We start from the raw sequence: 19,329 nt of genomic DNA on the forward strand, positions 1-19,329 counted from the left end.
TAAATCGTTGTTATTTCAATTAAACTATGATTTTAAATCGTTATTATTTCAGTTAAACTATGATTTTAAATCGTTATTATTTCAATTAAACTATGATTTTAAATCGTTATTATTTCAATTAAACTATGATTTTAAATCGTTGTTATTTCAATTAAACTATGATTTTAAATCGTTATTATTTCAGTTAAACTATGATTTTAAATCGTTATTATTTCAATTAAACTATGATTTTAAATCGTTATTATTTCAGTTAAACTATGATTTTAAATCGTTGTTATTTCAATTAAACTATGATTTTAAATCGTTATTATTTCAGTTAAACTATGATTTTAAATCGTTATTATTTCAATTAAACTATGATTTTAAATCGTTATTATTTCAGGGACCCATCTTCGTTTGCTAAAAAACCCAAAAATCATGAATATTAGGACACTGTGTAACGTCCATAGCCCTATATGACATCATGTTTTAGCACTTAACTCGCCTTTTAAACTATACCTCCTAAATCCAGAATACTCCTACGGGCCCCTCTAATACCGAATTTTGGTTACAAAAAATTGTCTGTAACAAAGTAGGTTGTGTCGGAAAACGTTTGGTGGTAGAAAACAATATATCGAAGGTAGAAATCCGCTCAGAGTTAATTTTCAATAACGTCCGTCCGTCGCGGTAAAACGTTTGATGCAGGGTTAGAAATAAGGATTTTTTTTAAAGTGGACATGTGACCAGTGCCCCCTGAATAAATAAACTGGACCATGACCAGTGCACGTCGTCTGCTACATTAGAATAGCGTGTTTTAACTTTTAACCGTTTAAGTGTTTTTAATTGGGTGAATTCGAATTGGAGTGTACAAACTAGTTAAATTAAACGTAAAATATCATTTATAACTTACTAGTATTTTAATGACTATTTATGAGTGTACAAAAAATGTATATAAAAAAATTAAAACACCTGGAATTAATTAAAAAAATTAATAAAAAATACGCCTCTGGCCTGGGCCGATCTAAAACTAAGAAAAGTAGTTAAGTTTAGATATTTCCTATCAACCCACCACTTTCCTTTCTACCACGAATAGGGCCGACCTAATTAACGATGGGGGTCCCGCTGACTGGCTTAAAAATTATCTAAAAATTCAAATTAAATGATATCGTCTCTACCGGTCCGTATGTAGTATGTGCCAAGAACTAGCTAAAAATATAACTTTCAATCAGTTTTAAATTTAAATAAGAAATCGAATGTTTACGGCAAAAACCAAAAAAAAAAAAAAACACTAAAAGGGATAAGCAACTTACGTTGCATATTTGAATTTAAGGTACCCTAAATATGCTAATCATTCCCTCTGCGTAGCTTCGGCGCCTACTTCGTATTCCCACAATACCCAACTTTTCACAAATTTCTGCAATACAGCTGGTTGCGGATCCCTTTAAGTAAATTTCATAAACATAGTCGTGACATTTATTTTGGAAATGTGTGGAGACATATGCAAATCAATATTCATCTATAGCTAGGTTTAATTAATTTGAAAACCTAGTACGTCCATGGTAATTATTAATAAAGAAAACAGTTTCGAAAAGGTCTCATGGGTAAAAAACTTTTTATTAAAATCAAAAAGCCGTGGCAAGCTTTCAACCGTCCTCGCGGTCTTCGTCAGGCACACTAATTACAAAATATACAGAGAACGTCCCGACAATACGTATTTTTTACAACTGATACCAAAAATTATTTTTTAACATTCGTTAATATTCCCCATAGTTTCGCCTCACCGTTCCCCTCCTCCAAGTTTAGCCCCCCTTCCCCGGTACTATTGATAAAAAACCCCTCTATGAATTTCCGCCTAAAATAATCCCAATCTATTGTATGTTTAAAATCTGTTTCAATCAAATGTTTTGCGATGCCATTCAAACTATCTTTTTTCTTACACGCGTATTGGTGTTCTTTTAATCTAATTTTTATTGACCTTTGGGTTTCCCCAATATATGTCCCCCCACAAGTTTTATATACATAGTTTTCACTAAAGGGGGTTTCGTTCATTTCCCCCGGAATTCATCCCCCGTTCTCTCCCCGGTACCGGGATGCCAGTCACATTCATAATTGTTTACAGAATCCTCATACGGATCAAATCCAACATATTTCAGGTACTTATTTGTGTAAATTACTTTATCTTTATCTTCAAGAGAGTTAAAATAACCCGTGAAAAATTTATTTTCTTTTTCTAAACTCATTTTTTATTATTAAAGTCGCTATGCCTCGGCAATCCTACACGTTTTCCCATGTTAAAATAAAAATTGGTCTGCTACTCCTGACTACCGAAGTGACTGGCATCCCGGTACCGGGGAGAGAACGGGGGATGAATTCCGGGGGAAATGAACGAAACCCCCTTTAGTGAAAACTATGTATATAGCTAGGTTTCTCCAATAATATGAAAAATAATTTAATGCAAGATTACATTTACTTCTTACATCCACTTTTAATGTAAGGGTTGCAAACAAAAAAATCTTTCAATATTGGTTTTAACCACTATCTAAATATTGATTTCGTATATAGAAATTAACGTACGCATATGAAACTATTCCTCTGGTCACACCAAGCGTCTCTCTCGCAGGCCGATTCAAATTTATATACAAAAACGTGGTCTCGACACTTTAGCTTGACAGTGATATCACAGTATTCTAAAGGTCTTGAACAATTCCTACATGGTTTTGTTTCAACCCTTCCACTATACTCCAAAAATTGGTAAGCAACGTCGCAGCGCTTCTTTCGCTGGCCATTGTTAGCGCGGAAACTTGAGTATTGGCTTTTCTTATAATTTGGCCAAGAATAGATTTTGTAAGGGACAACTGGGAATATAGTTGGCGTTTTCTGACCTAGAGCTAAAGACGGCACAGTTCAAAAGCGCGAATTGTCCCTCGTCTTTTTTCGTGATAGGAAATTTGACCTTGGAAATGAATGCGTTAGTAGCATACTACCATAAGTCACATTCAATAAGTTTAACTCGTTCGATATTTAGTCACTTCGTCGCTGACTCGCTATGGTCGTCTTCTAATTGCTATAACCTTGAGAATGTAAATTCGGAATTTCCATTGCCAAGTAAACAAAATCCCAATTTAAACTACCGACGTAGTATACAATATTTTCCTTGTGATTGCGGACACTTAAAATTAGACACAAGACGTACACGTACGACGGTCAGAATACACACAATCGCTTCTGATGTGTTAAGTTTGTTTGACCTATTCACAGCGAGGGGCAGGTCACTTCCTTGATTAACGACGCACCCCTCAAAAGATTAAATCCGATTTAATCGTGATTATTTTAGTCAAATTCAATTTAATCACGATTAAGTTGATCAAATTCAATTTAATCACGATTAAGTTGATCAAATCACGTTTAATCATGATTAGAATGTTTAAATCTGATTTAATCATGATTAAATTATTAAATCTGATTTAATCATGATTAAATTATTAAATCTGATTTAATCATGATTAAATGATTAAATCTGATTAAAATGATAAAATCTGTTTAAAATGATTAAATCCTGATTAAAAATTATATCGTGATTAGTATGATTAAATCGTACTTTAGTTTTGATTTTAATGATAAATTCCCGATTCGACCGATTATATTGATTAAATCGTGATTATGCCACATTCGACCAAAAGCATAAGTTTCGGTAGCGAATAGACTTATGCGAAAACATTGCGCCATCTAAATTATGAAACTAGTTATAAAAATAAAGAAGAGATAAACTAGATTTACCAAAACATTTTTCAACAAACTTACATTAAAAAAATATACTAAACTATATGTCCTATAATTAATATAAATATAATTATATAAAGGGAAAGCTATTTAAGACACCAGGGAGAGCGGATGAGTGACCGAACGATCCCAATCATCCCAGTCGATGGAGTTTTCCCTCCGCCGTAGTAACTAAAGACGTTTCGGAGAAATGGGAAGTCGGGGAAATGGGATGTCGGAGTAATGGGAAGTCGAAGTAATGGGAAGTCGGAGTAATGAAGCCTCGAGAGATAGGTTGAGTCGGAGAAATGAGGTCGAACCGAAAAAAACTGTTCAACGGTAAAATTTCAAGCGAATGTTTAATGAAGACGGCGTGGCTAGGTTGGTAGGCCGTGGGGTTTTTAGAGATTGCGCGGCGAGCGGCTGTCTGTTTTCGAGCCCCGACCAGGCCAGCAATATAAATTATATTAATAAGTTATTTTTCGCAGCTCCATCTACCGTGTCGTCGCTTTTCCACAACAAACACACAAACAACAACACTTAACGCCAATCCGTCCATAGCAATAGTCCCACTTCGATATATATATCTCGATGTGGAACTAAAAAGCAGCTTAGCGGTCGAGCCTGGCATTGACCATATTTGGCAAAAGTGGTGAAATCGAAAAACCGCAGAATTTTCCAGGAAGCGAGAAGAGCAAGGTCGTTTTATTGTTGTGGCTATCGTCGCGTTTACTGGACCCCCTTCTGAGCTTGTATCCGAGCATTGATGTGCATGCCCGCTGGGGTATTTCCCGAAATTCCCTCAAGCCCCTTTCTTTTCTTTCATTGTTCATTAAACTTTCTCTCCATTTCCGCTCCCTTCGCCTCCCGAATCTATCTGTTTATGGTCTACTATATTTTTGAGTAAACGAATTGATTTTTAAAGATTTTTCCCCCCGAAAAACTTTACTTGGCAATAAAAACATAAAGAAATTTCAAATATGTGGCCTCTTAAATATAAATATGCGGCCCTTTTAATATAAATATGTGGCCCCTCTCAGAAATGCAGGGGGCTAAAGCCCACTTCAGCCCACCCTTAGCGCCGCTACTGTGCATGAAGCTCTAAAAATGTTTCTAAACGAAAGAAAACTAAAGGTGAGTAATATAATCTTGGGTTATCTCTTGAAATTCCTTATTTCCCACCCTGCTATGGAGCCCGATTTTTCCGAACTTCCGGCGCGAACTCAGTAAGAGCCTCAACTATAGATATAGGAAACGTATATAAAGGTCTAGATAAAATATTTCAAAGGGAGTGAATACGGAGATGACAGCTAGCAGAAACGCGTAATTTCTGCAGGCTATCCTTATAAGACGCTATCTATCGGTAAGAAAGCTCGTGCTATCGTCGCGAGAGCCATTGTCTCCTGCTTAAAAATGATACTAAAAGTCACCAACAGATGGTGTCTAAAGACTACCGCCTGCGGAAAGGTCAAGCACTTAGTACTAAAATGCTAAGAGAGCTCGCGCTCTTGGTCACGTGCCTTCCTCGGTGTCTGCTAGGTGTCAATTCCGTATTTTATGTTAGGCTTAGACGCCCCGAAATTTATCTAGACCTTTATATACATTGCTTATATCTATGGCCTCAACCATAGAAATCTCATAGGTAACTAGAATGCTGCCGTGTAACTGGCAAATGGCCCAAACGCCGTGGCAGACGACGCCAATCAGAGCTCAAAGAGTGGTTCTGCCAAGAATTTAATGTCACCGGAGAGAATGACGTCTCCTATCTCCCGCTATAGTAACGGAACCAAGGAGGATTATTATCCTCCTTGGTGGAACCACTCTACGGCCTCTCATTGGCTGAAGGTTCAAGGCGAACTGGCGACAAGCTCGGCCGTAGGCGGCAGCATTCTAGTTACCTATGAGATTTCAATAGCTGAAAACTATTCTATCTCTCTCGTTATCGTTAAAAATGGCTCGTTACTCGTAAAATTTTACGAAAATCGTTAAGTTTATCGAAATCTGATTTTTAGCAATTCTATCTCTTAACGGTAACGAAAATCCGTTAGGCTTATTCGTTAAAGATAACGAGAGCTATTTTGGCTCGTAAACAGTTACGACTGTGCTCCCATTGGACGAAAGTATTTGGTGGTTTTTTAAAGGTTGAAGTTCACTAGGTTTTTTTTTAATTTTAGGATGGAGTTTTTAAGGCAATTATTTGAAAATGAAAATAACAATGCATGGGACCAGGAATTCATACCACGAACTTGGAATGGTTATCCGGCCGTATCCCCTATGGTAAGATCTCGGGGACCGTTTTCAGTGACGTGTATGAGAAAAAAAAATCGCCCCCTCGCACGCGTCTCCCCTCTTTAGGAGTTTTTACCCCGCGCAACCTCCCGTTTTTACAACTGTAGTTTTTTGTTGTTCGACTCCCCGGCCATTTCGAAATTTAGGGTTTGAAACCCCACCATTGATAGCGACGGGTCAGCTCGCTCTCCCGACCTCTCCATGTGGAAGGATTAAGTCCGGCATTGTTAGCGCTGTCAAATTGGCAGCAGTTACAATGCCCTTGAGAACCGCGAAGTCTGAATGACGAGGTGACCGTCGCTATCAATAGAGCGATAGCGAAGGGAAAAGAAAAAAGATGTTTGAACCCTTTTTCGACACAGGGGGATGAAATTATTTGAAACTAGGATTTAATCAAGGATTCTTTATAAAGAATCCTTGATTTAATACCATTGAAAATCGTATGAGAAAACACGTATGCTCTGACGTCAAAATGATGAAAAAAAAAGGTCCCCTAGATAGAGACGGAAATCGGGCGAGATAACCATTCCAAGTTCGATGTATGAATTCCTGATGGGACTTAAGTGAATATACGCTCGAAAAGCTGTTCAGACTTCCAAGAATTTTGGTTTTAGAACTTTGTCAAACTTTGGAAAATCGCCTTTCTGGCTCTCTGAGTACTGCTGTTCCAGTTGATAGCAAAGTATACGAAAACATGTTTAATATTTTAAAGAATTTATTAATATTGTGACGCATTCAGAGAACAAGCTTTCCCAAGATTCAAGATCGGTGAAAAGCCCGCGTGCTTCGGAGAACGTGGGGAGGATATTAAAGAACGAGCGCTCGAGCGAGGTGGAAAAACGACGGTTAGAGGAGGTTTTAAAAAGAAGGGGTTTTAGGTTTAAGTCCGGAGAAGGAAGGAGAAGGTTCAACCGCCGAAATCGCCGCTAAGCAAAAGTATTATTTTCGTCCAAGAATCTTCCGTCCCCGCTACAAGACCTGAACGTCGCGTTTATCTTTTATTATTATTCTAAATTATTACTCAGTCGTGTTCCTTTTCGTTATAAATAAACTTATTATCTTCCTCAACCTTATTGAACGTCGCATTGGTGGAGGCGCCGGGCAATCGTATTCGTCACCTCTTGTTACTATGGCTCAACAAATCTCCCCATTCCGAGGTGATTCGACTGAAGACATCGAGGAATGGCTGTACAGATTCAAAACCATCGCTACATTGAACGGATGGCCTGCCGACAACTGGATTCTGTATTTGTCTCTCAATCTCGAAGGTACAGCCGCTTCCTACTGGAGAAATATCTCGGCTTCTAAACAAGGAATAACCTGGGTCTGGGCTGAAAACAAACTGAAATCAACTTTTGGGAAGACCATTGACGACGCCACAATTGAACAACAATTGTTTAACCGACGCCAAGGAACCAACGAACTTTATGATGTATACTGCGCTGACGTTTTAGCCCTGTGCGACAAACTAAGTCGAGACGTCACTATGCCAGAGAAGGTCCAAAGACTTATGAATGGCCTACGTCCCGATCTCGTAGAAGACGTGTACAAAATGAAGCCAATTTTATTGGGGGACTTGAAAGAAGCCGTCGCTCTGGTCTTGGCAGCTAAAGACGCAGCCGCCCGTAGTCGATCCGCCGCTAGAAATACAAATTCTCTTGCGCTCCGCCCTGATGCCTCTAATATGATTAAAAATATACCTACCAACTACCGATCTCTACCTTGCCATCAAACGGAGTTGCAACTGTCATCAAAAACCCAACAACAGTGGCAGTTACCCGCAAATCGACTAACCCAGCAGCCACGGCGCGCCGACCAGATGCGTACCCCAGACGGTCGTCCAATCTGTTTTATCTGCAATAACATCGGCCACGTTTCAAGGCATTGTCGAAATCGCCCCTCCTACGCGGTCAATACTGTAACCCCGGACAATCAACAGCAGCCTCAGGAAGACGAATCCCAACTTCCGGGAAACGAGCACCAGCGGTCGTATTAGAGGGTACGGCCGCCGAGGATAATTCATACACCTCTGCCAATGACGCATTACTTAGACGACACTGCGAAATCAATGGCCACGCCGCTACCGCCCTTATTGACCCCGGAGCGGCTATCACAGCTATCAGCACCTCGTTTGTGGAATCTCACCGAATTTGTCTTCAACCGTGCAGTGTCCCTATCAAATCAGCTAGTGGCCACTTAGCGTTTGCGGTAGGAAGAACTGAAATAGTGATCAATCAGGAAGGCAATAAGTCCACGATTTCGGCAATTGTTCTACCAAATCTACCGGCAGATATTCTTTTGGGAATTGACTGGTGTCGACATACAAAACTAGTTCTTAATTTCGGATCCGAACCTACCATACGGTTTCCAAGCACATCGACAGATCCCGACGCAACCACACCTGAAAATCTACCCATCGTCGCCTTCATCACAATCGCCGAACCCGTCATTCTGAAGCCTTGGACCGAAACGCTAGTTCCCATTGTACTATCTCGTAAAGCACCGTTTCGGGATGGTTTACTCACTCCAAGTTCTGAACTACGTTCTAAAACTGGACTTACGGCGCCATATTCTGTTCTATCATCATCGTTCGATTCCGCTCCGATCGCTAATATGTCTTGGGAGGAAAAGGTCATTCATCCGGGAATGAAGTTGGGAACCATTGAACCTCTGTCACTGAGTACCACGATTATCAGTCACATAAACCACCTAGAAGCAGCAACCGAGCCTTCCTGGAAGAACTCCGAAATTTCAACCAACATCACACCTGACCAAAAGACAGAACTTGAAAGTCTTCTACAGGAGTTTGATCACTGCTTTAAGGCAGCAAAGGACCCGCTACGCCGTTCAAAGTTACCGGCGCACACGATTGACACACAAGGCCACCTTCCTGTCCATTTACCTCCTTTCCGTACATCCTTCGCCGAACGCGAAATGATTCAGGAAGAAGTTCGTACAATGCTACGAGACGACGTAATACGTCCATCTTCGAGTCCTTGGTCTTCTCGTGTCGTAATCGTTGCGAAAAAAGATGGGTCACCAAGATTTTGCATAGACTTTCGTCGCTTAAACGCCATGACTAAGCGTGACGTCTATCCCCTCCCTCGCGTGGACGACGCCCTCGATCGCCTACATGGTGCAAAGTTTTTCTCAACTATGGACTTAGCCAAGGGCTACTGGCAACTTCCAATGGCCGAAGACGACAAAGAAAAGACAGCGTTTTGCACCCCAGACGGATTATTTGAGTTTAATGCACTACCAATGGGTCTTTCGAACGCTGCCGCCACATTTCAACGCGCTATGGATGTTGTACTAGCTGGCCTTAAATGGAACACTTGTCTGGTCTACCTCGATGACATCGTAGTTTATTCTTCAACCTTTGCCTCTCATTTAAACCGCCTCCGTGAAGTTTTACATCGCATCAGTGACGCCGGACTATCGCTGAATGCGGAAAAATGCCGTTTTGCCATGAGTACGATTAAATATCTCGGCCATATTATTTCGGAAAATGGAGTTACGTTGGACCCTGTCAAAACTCGCGCAGTGGACGAATTCCCGACGCCATCCAATCGTGCCGAAGTCCAATCTTTCGTTGGCCTATGCTCCTATTACCGACGATTCATAAAAAACTTCGCCAAGCTGGCCCGACCACTCACTGAAATCACAAGTTCTAAAGCCCAATTTATATGGGGCACAGCTCAAGACAAAGCTTTTAAAACGCTCAAATCAAAGTTAACCCAATCTCCAATTCTACGACATTTTGATCCATCGCTACCAACAGAAATTCACCCTGACGCGAGTAACAAAGGCATTGGAGCCGTCCTTTCGCAGCGTAGTAATGGTGAGGAGCGAGTTATCTCCTATGCCAGCCGATCACTATCAACGCCAGAAATCAATTACAGTACAACCGAAAAGGAGTGTTTAGCTCTGATATGGGCCCTCGGACAATTTCGTCCTTACATCCACGGCAGACATGTTCGGGTTGTCACTGATCATCACTCTCTCTGCTGGCTTCGCAGCCTCAAAGACCCGCATAATCGTCTTGCTCGCTGGTCTTTACAAGAACAAGAACAGGACATGGAAATAGTTCATCGTAGCGGCCGTCGTCATTCGAATGCCGACTGTCTAAGCCGACTTATCAGGAACCCGACTCCGGACACCGCCAATACAGACGATCCTGATGTTATTGGCGCATTAATCGAATTACCAGAGATCATCAAGCTCCAAGAACAAGATCCCGTTTTTGGTCCAATCATAACCTATATCACACACCCGAGTGCAGTACACACTGTTTCGACGCAACGTCAAGCCAAAAAATATACAATGACTGATGGAATTTTATATCGCAAAGCAAGGAAGCGCCCTCTTCTAGCCATACCAAAGTGCCTTCGAACTGAAATCCTTTATGCTGGACATGACCATCCTTCAGCGGGTCATTTGGGTTTCTTAAGAACCTTCAAGCGCCTATCCGAACGGTACTTCTGGCCTAAACTTCAACAGTATGTGCGATCCTGCGCTCTTTGCCAAAGCCGTAAGATGCTCACCTCTGGACTTCAAGGTCTTCTACAATCTATTCCCAGTTCTGGGATGCCTTTCACACGTGTCGGTATGGACTTTCTAGGCCCATTTCCGAAGTCTCGCCAGAACAACACATTTATCTTGGTGTGTACTGATTATCTCACGAAATGGGCGGAAACCCAGGCAGTACCAGCCGCCACAGCCGAAGAAGCCGCCGCATTCTTCGTGGAACAGGTTGTTTTCCGACACGGCACCCCGAAAGAGCTACTTACCGACCGAGGAACCCAATTCATGGCCGCTATGACCCAAAACATCTTGACGCAAATAGGAACTAAACACATTCGAACGACATCATACCACCCGCAAACTAACGGTTTAACGGAACGGCTCAACAAGACACTGGCGGACATGCTTTCCATGTATGTATCCGAGGATCATTCCGATTGGGATGACGCTTTACCGGGAGTGACTTTTGCCTATAACACGGCCGTCCAGGAATCAACAAGAGCCTCGCCATTTTCCCTCGTTTATGGACGAGACCCATTCTTGCCTATGGATCGAACGTTACCCGTCGCTGAAGATTCCCTGGAAACACTTTACCCAATCGACGAAGCTCGAGAAATAGCACAAGCTAACATCGCAGCAACCCAAAACCGTCAAACCATACTTCACGACGCTCATCGCCGGGAAGTTAACTTCACCCCAGGCCAGTGGGTCTATGTCAGGAAACCGACTCGAAAACGAGGACGGTCAGAGAAACTACTTCATCAATTCCACGGTCCTTTTGAGATACTTCGTCAAACGGGTCCAGTCAATTTTACAGTACGAGTCAAAAACAGGGGACAACGGCAAACTGAAACTGTCCACATCTCCAAAATGAAACTAGCTTATCGTAGAGAAGACGATAGACCCGAGACGGGTCTTCCGGAGAAGGGGGGTTATGTGACGCATTCAGAGAACAAGCTTTCCCAAGATTCCAGATCGGTGAAAAGCCCGCGTGCTTCGGAGAACGTGGGGAGGATATTAAAGAACGAGCGCTCGAGCGAGGTGGAAAAACGACGGTTAGAGGAGGTTTTAAAAAGAAGGGGTTTTAGGTTTAAGTCCGGAGAAGGAAGGAGAAGGTTCAACCGCCGAAATCGCCGCTAAGCAAAAGTATTATTTTCGTCCAAGAATCTTCCGTCCCCGCTACAAGACCTGAACGTCGCGTTTATCTTTTATTATTATTCTAAATTATTACTCAGTCGTGTTCCTTTTCGTTATAAATAAACTTATTATCTTCCTCCAAGGTGAATACAGATACGCTATAATAGGTGTGCCAGCGCACGGCCCCCTGCACGCGCTCACGCTGCTCGCGACGATAGCGGCCCCGGCAAAGAATTTCCTCCCCATGTATTTTCGCGACAGCGATTTTCCGTCGCTTGGAACGCTGGTGTAACAACCGGAATCTATCAAAGAGGCGGGAAGTTTAACATACGTTTCAATGGCGATGAATTTGCATTAGTGAAGTTTTTTTCCAACTGTTTTATTGAATTTGGAGAAGTTTGTAACAAACAATTAGTAATTACACTTTTTAAGTATGTAAGTTTTGATTTCAAAAATTTTTTTTAATAAATATTTCAATATTTTGAGTGGTAACATTTTATTGCTAAGCCTAACCATAAATGGTTTAAGTTTTGTATTGGCAATGAGTTTTCAAGTTATTAAAAACTGTATTTTGTAGTTATTTAAGACTATAATTATGATAACTGCTCATAATTTTTGTCATATTCACCAAACTTTGTTCTTTATAATTTGCATAAGATAAAACATTAATATTTGCTCAAATGCTATTACCCTGGCTGCGTTACATCCTGTTTTTTTAATAAGTGAAAATTACTGGGAGGGGCAGGTCACTTCCATTTTGGGTGCGTCTTAATCATAGTAAAATTATCAAATCAAGGTAATCGTGATTAAATCAGCGTAATTAAAATTAAAAAAATTGTTGAAGTTTTCAACAGCAACACGGAGCAGAGCGCAGATACCGAAATAAATCCAGTGACATCAGCTACAAGTAATGAACGGTTTATTTTTGACTTGGTTAAAATATATATATACATTACAATTAATGAAACGATGGTAGTACAACAGAAAACTGACTAGTAAGAACGGACTAGTACTGTTGAATGACTTTGTTACAAAAAATATCTTCATTGTTTTTTTATTTCTTCAACAAAAATTAATCAAGATTAGAAAATCTAACCACGCTTTAAACGAGATTTAATCATTCTAATCAGGATCTAATCTTTTTAATCAGGATTTAAACATTTTAATTAGATTTAATCATTTTAATCACGATTTAAACATTTTAATCACGATTTAATCAATATAATCGGTCGAATCGAGATTTTATCGAGCGCGGTAAATACGAAATAATAATTCTAATCACTTAGTAAATTATTCTAATAAGCTCGATAAAATCACACAATTATAATCATTCCAATCACCAATATAATCATTTTGATTCTCGTTCTAATTTCTAATCGCGATTTAATCATACTAATCACGATTTAATCGTTTCAATCAGATTTAATTGTTTCAATCAGATTTAATCATTTATATCAGATTTAATCATTTAATCATGATTAAATAGATTTAAAGATTATATTAATTAATAAAACATGATTTAATCAACATAATCGTGATTAAATTGAATTTAATCAAAATAATCACGATTTAATCTTTTGAGAGGTGCGTCGTTAATCAAGGAAGTGACCTGCCCCTCCAAATTACCCAATTAAAAAATACCAGCATTGTTCTGTTCCATTGTGTTCATCTACTTTTAAGAAGGCCAAAGTGTCATTTCATCAGTTACCCGCTGATGAAAATTTATGCAAACTGTGGATTAAGAGCATCTCTAGGAATGATTTTGTAGTCAACGAAGCATACACTTCACATGGAAGATTGGTTTGTGGTTTGCATTTTAAGGAACTTCAGTTAATGATAGTCTGTTGTGAGGCTAATGCGTAATCGTAGGATTTGGAACCAGATGTACGTCACTACCTATTACTTAATTGGTGGCATTACATATGAGTCAATATACGATTAGGTCTCAAATTCGAATATAACTACCATCAGAAACGAAAAGAATGTTTATCCACATCATCCAGCATATTTCAACATCATCCAGCATATTCTTACATCATCCAGCATATTCCTACATCATCCAGCATATTCCTACATCATCCAGCATGTTCCTACATCATCCAGTAATTTTAATTGAATCTTGATGAATTTTACTTAAAAAGCTGATTACTTTAATGTGAGCGTGGGACTACTAAGTTATCGAGATTCTTAGTCAGGAATGGATTAAAAGCAATTAACCAAAACCAATTTTAACTTAAATTATGGTAAAAAAAAATGGGAATCTCTACATTTAGGCCTAACCAATATTGTGAACTGTGAGTGAGACTAGTGAGTCTGTGATTTAGAATGCTTAAATGTCTCATACATAGATTTTCAGCAATCTTCAACATTGTCTGACTTTGTTAACTGTAAAAATAATATTCTAGTTTTATAATCTGCATTACATTTACTACTTATTTACTTAAATTGAAGTTAACTTTGTAAATATTAAAACAACTTACTATCAAAGGACTGTAAGAATAAAATCGAAAAACAACAGCTGATAAGCGGACACATGACTAGTTATTTTGTTTACATTATTAACGTCGACAGCGTCTTCTTTGTCTGGTTTTCTCGGCGCGTATTTTGATTTAAAAAATATCCAAACGTATTTTACTTATTTATTAATAAGCAATTTAAAGATTACGGAAAGAAATTATAACCCTAAAATTACACAATTAGTAATAATTAATGAAACTCTAAAAATTGGAATGTTTTCGCCATATACTCCAGCCATTTCTTAGTTGTTACGTCAGCGCCAAAGGTCGATGTAGGAAAAAAGTTAACTAATTTCACTTTCGCAATTTTCAGTCGATCGCCGGGGCCGCTATCGTCGCGAGCAGCGTGAGCGCGTGCAGGGGGCCGTGGCCAGCGCTAGCGTTTTTTGAGACAGAAAATTCGCGGCGGAAAGAGAGTTTTTAGTGACGTCAGCGTCGGACCAGAAGAGAAAAGTCAAGAAGCGAGCGGGATTATTTTGGCGCCCATTCGCTCGCGGCTCGCTACGGTTTCTATTTGTTTTGAGGATGATAAATGACAAGGTAAGAACAATTTTAATTTAAATACCAAATATATTAAGTAAAATTTAAGCTGTTTGAAAGGCCAAACCGTAGAGATTTTAGACATAAAAACCACGTGTAGGCTTTTAACATGTAAATTACTACGTTTCTGTTAAGCCTAGGCCTTTCAGATGGAATTTCTCAAATGGCATTTAACAAATGCCATTATTCTAAAGACTCAAATGCCTTTGTTTTTATAGGTACAATAATTTTAAAACAAGATGCCAGGAGCTAGGTGTGCAGTGGCTTTGTGCAACAATAGTTTATTTGTCACTAAAAAAGACCCAGAAAAATGCCATATTGTTTATCACGCCTTCCCGAAAGATGATGCCGACCGTAGAAGTATTTGGATCAACAAATGTAGAAGGAAGGATAAATTTAACCCGTCTACAAGCGTTATTTGCTCAAATCATTTTCTTCAAGAGGATTACGAGCGCAACCTTAAAGCAGAATTACTGAATTATATTCCAAAAAAAAATGCGAAGCAATTAAAAAAATGTGCAATTCCCACTCAAAACCTAGGAGTAACGTCTTCAGCCTGCAGTGTTTTAGGAAATGATAGGCAAGAGCGAGCCAGAAAAAGAGAAAGAAAAAAAGTTGCTACAGTTGTGATAAACTCTGATGTAGTTTCTTCTAATACTGATTCGGAGCCGACTGTTTCCAATGACATAATTCCTGAGGCTGTTGAACGTACTGAAAGCATTATAAAGAAACAGAGGTGCTGCAGTTGTGATTCTTTAGAAAAGCAAAAGAAGCTAATTAACATTTGGCAAACAAGGTATGCAAATATGAAACTGAAATATATGAAGCAAATTAAAAAAAATAACTCTTTAAAAATGGAAAAATTTGCCCAAGACATTTCTCACAAACAACTAAAGAAAGATCTTAAGCGCCTTAAAACCCAGAAAGATAAAAAAGAGCTGTTAAACCGTAAATGTTCTGATTTACTAAGCACAGTCTTTACAGCTAGTCAGGTTAATCGATTAATGGGTAACAAAATGGTTGTCTGGTCAACAGAAGACTTAACCAAAGCATTTACGCTGCGATACTTTAGTAAACGGGCATATTTATTTGTTAAAAATGAGCTTAGAATTCCCTTGCCAGGACTCTCAACTTTAAGAGGATACGCCTCAAAAATAAAACTAGGAAAAGGTGTTTTAGATGATATTTTAAAAATTATGAAAAGCACTGGAATTAATATGTCTGAATTAGATAAACTCTCAGTTTTAACGTTTGACGAAATGAAAATCAAAAGTCAGTATGAATACGATGTGAAATCAGATCAAGTAATTGGGAAGAATAGTCAAATGCAAGTAGCAATGGTTAGAGGTTTATTCGCGAATTGGAAACAGCCCATTTATATAGATTTTGATCAGAAAATGACAAAAAAAATCTTGTTTGACATTATTTCTAAATTATATGAATCTGGTTATTTAGTAGTAGCTATTGTTTGTGATATGGGAGGGGGAAACATGGGTCTCTGGAATGAGTTGGGGGTGAAAATTAATCGTACATTTTTTAATCACCCGAGTAATACTCACAAAAATGTATATTGTTTCGCAGATGCTCCCCATGCGTTAAAACTAATAAGAAATTGGCTCTTAGATGGTGGGTTTTCTTTAGATGGTGGAGATGTAGAAATTAACAAAAAGCCTCTAGAAAAGTTATTAAATGCGCATAAGAGTGATATTAAAATGTGCCCTAAATTAAGGAAGTGTCATTTAGATTGCGAAGGACCTGTCAGACAAAATGTAGCTTTAGCGGTAGAACTTATTTCAAATACAGTGTCTAAAGCTCTTTTATACATGGCTAAAACTGGAAATAAAGATAACTTAGAATCTGATCCTGATGAAACTATGGAACTAGCCTATTTTATAGAGAAAGTAAATAATTGGTTCGATGTGTTTAATTCTAACGTAGAAAACCATTCAAATCCTTATAAAAGCGGCTTCGGGGTACACTTAAAAGAACAATTAAAGGTTTTAGATGTTATGATATCATTAATTAATAACATGCAATGTATAGACAAAAAAGGCAAAACTAAATCCTTTCTTCAAATTTTTCAAAAGGGAATTATTATTTCTTGCAAATCACTTAAAGACTTATTTTTCGATTTAAAATATAATTATAATATTAGACACATTTTAACCCATAAATTAAATCAGGATTGTTTGGAGAATTTTTTTTCTCAAGTGCGCACAAGAGGTGGTCTAGATGACCACCCTACACCCCTTAACGCATTGTACAGAATACGAATTATCATTTTAGGAAAAAACCCAGGCGTTTTTAATTGCAGTAGCAATACAATCGATCAAAGCCATGGAGAGTATTTAGCATCTAATGTTTTAAGTTTGTCAGATAAAAATAATGATGAATACCTTATGAATAGCATCTTAAAAACCGCTGAAATAGAAATTGATGTCCCTATTTTTACATCAAACGAAATACTAGTCAATGACCATTTGCCTATTAATACCCCTCTACAAACGTGTTCGGTAAATACTAATAAAATGAACTCCACTGTTGATGTTTGTCAGGGAGATAATGATTTTAAAAAATTCGAAGAAAATGGTATAGAGTATTTCAGTGGGTGGGTAGCTAAAAAACACTACAAAACCTATCCAGAATTAGATTTAATTGACAAAAATAAGGTAGATCATGATTATTACATTCCCTCTTGGACAAATTTTTTATCATTCGGTGGTCTAGTCATTCCATCTAGTTCATTTTTGGAAAAAACTAAAGTGTATGAGGATATTTTTAAAAACATATTACCTAACATGTCATTGTCGAATGAAGAAAATATAGTTAAAAATATAAGTGCCAAAATATTTGAAGTTGAAGATAAATACCCGTTAAATATAGTTAACACTTTTGTTAAGCTTAGAATTTTTATACGCATTAAATACCTCAATTCAATTAAAATTACGAACAATGAAGCAAGTGATGATAAGCGGAAAAGATCCAAAAAAATGACTAAAATAGGCAATTAAAATTATTTATTACCCTAAAATATTCTAACTATACAAATGAACTTATCCTGCCAAACTAGTCGTGATAAATTTGTGATAATATCCAACCATTGTTTACAATGTGTAAATTTTTTCTGTGATAAGTACTATTTTTAATTTCATTAGGTTATTTGTTCGTTAGTTATTGCCATGTGTTTTATCATACATAAGTTATTATTATATATAATGTAAAAGTAAGTTCCTATATGTGAAATGCATCAAATGTATTATTTTTTAATTTTATTAGTATAATTTTTTCAATTGTTATTGCATTATCTCAATATTTTGAGTTCTATCATACTCTCATTACACATACTTATAATATTTTATTTACGTAATAATGCTAGTTCCTATATGTGCAATAAATGCACGAAGTATTATTTTTTATTTCATTAGTATAATTTGTTTATTTGTATCATCTTACATATGTAAGATTTAAAAAAAAAACCATTTAGGTATTGATATTGTTGTATTGAATTGTATTATAAAACGTAAACCACTAAACATTTATTAACTTTTTATATTAAATTTTCGTCTGTCAGTTTTATATCTCATAAATTAATTTTGATAGTAAACGTAACAAACCTTACGTCTTCACTAGCCGCCGCAGCCCCCAAGGTCCGACGCTGACGTCACGCGCGATGAGAGAGAGACGGAGAATAAAAATCGAAAATTCCGAATCGAGCGTCAGCACCCGTTGATCTTCCTCAACCTTATTGAACGTCGCAATATATTATTATTACCTAACTAGATATTGATTGCATTACGCTTTACGCTGTGGGTTGCTATCAGGTTCATATTATTGGCAGGAGAACTTAAAAAGAATGGGTTATGAAACAAATGATAAATTTTATAAATTTTAAATAATGTGAAAAAAGGCACCTTTGTAACACCATATTTCATTGGCTTATCAATCGGAACTACGTCATCACTCGTTACCAAAACGAATTCGGAAATAACGAGAAAAATTTAACGAGAGCTTAACGAAACTCGAGATAGAATACGTTTTTAACGAAAATTCGTTAAGCGCTCGTTAAAAGAAACTCGTTATATTTTACGAGTCTCGATTTTACGAAAAAGATAGAATAAGCCCCAACCGTTAAGAGAACGGCCTAGGACTGAGCTGTAACGTCACGCAAAAGTTCTAGATAGTTCAGTTACGAATAGTTGTGATTCGTACGATTTGACGTACGTAGCCCGATGTGCAGACGAATTTTAGAGAGTTCAACCTTGAGTTCCGGCCAGTACTTGCTCTTGAGCAGGTACCATTTAGAACGGTTCGGAACGGTTCAACAAGAGGTTCTTGTCTGCGAATAGTTTGCATTTGGGTAGTTCTAGAATTTTTTTGCCGAATAGTGCGCATGGGGACTGGTTGAACGGTTCAGAACTCACGAATAGTTTTCAGCTTATGGTTCGCTATTAGTGATTGTTAATTTTCCATTTGTTTTGAATCTTGTGCGCTTGGTGTGAAGGCTCATTGCTATATACACCTACTTATATCCATTCTCGTTATTCTGCCCCCCCCCCGCCCGGCCGCTAAAGCGCTGTACGCGTGA

This window comes from Leiobunum rupestre, chromosome 7, assembly GCF_980474605.1.
Source record: "Leiobunum rupestre chromosome 7, qqLeiRupe1.1.hap1, whole genome shotgun sequence".
Classification (NCBI taxonomy): domain Eukaryota; kingdom Metazoa; phylum Arthropoda; class Arachnida; order Opiliones; family Sclerosomatidae; genus Leiobunum; species Leiobunum rupestre.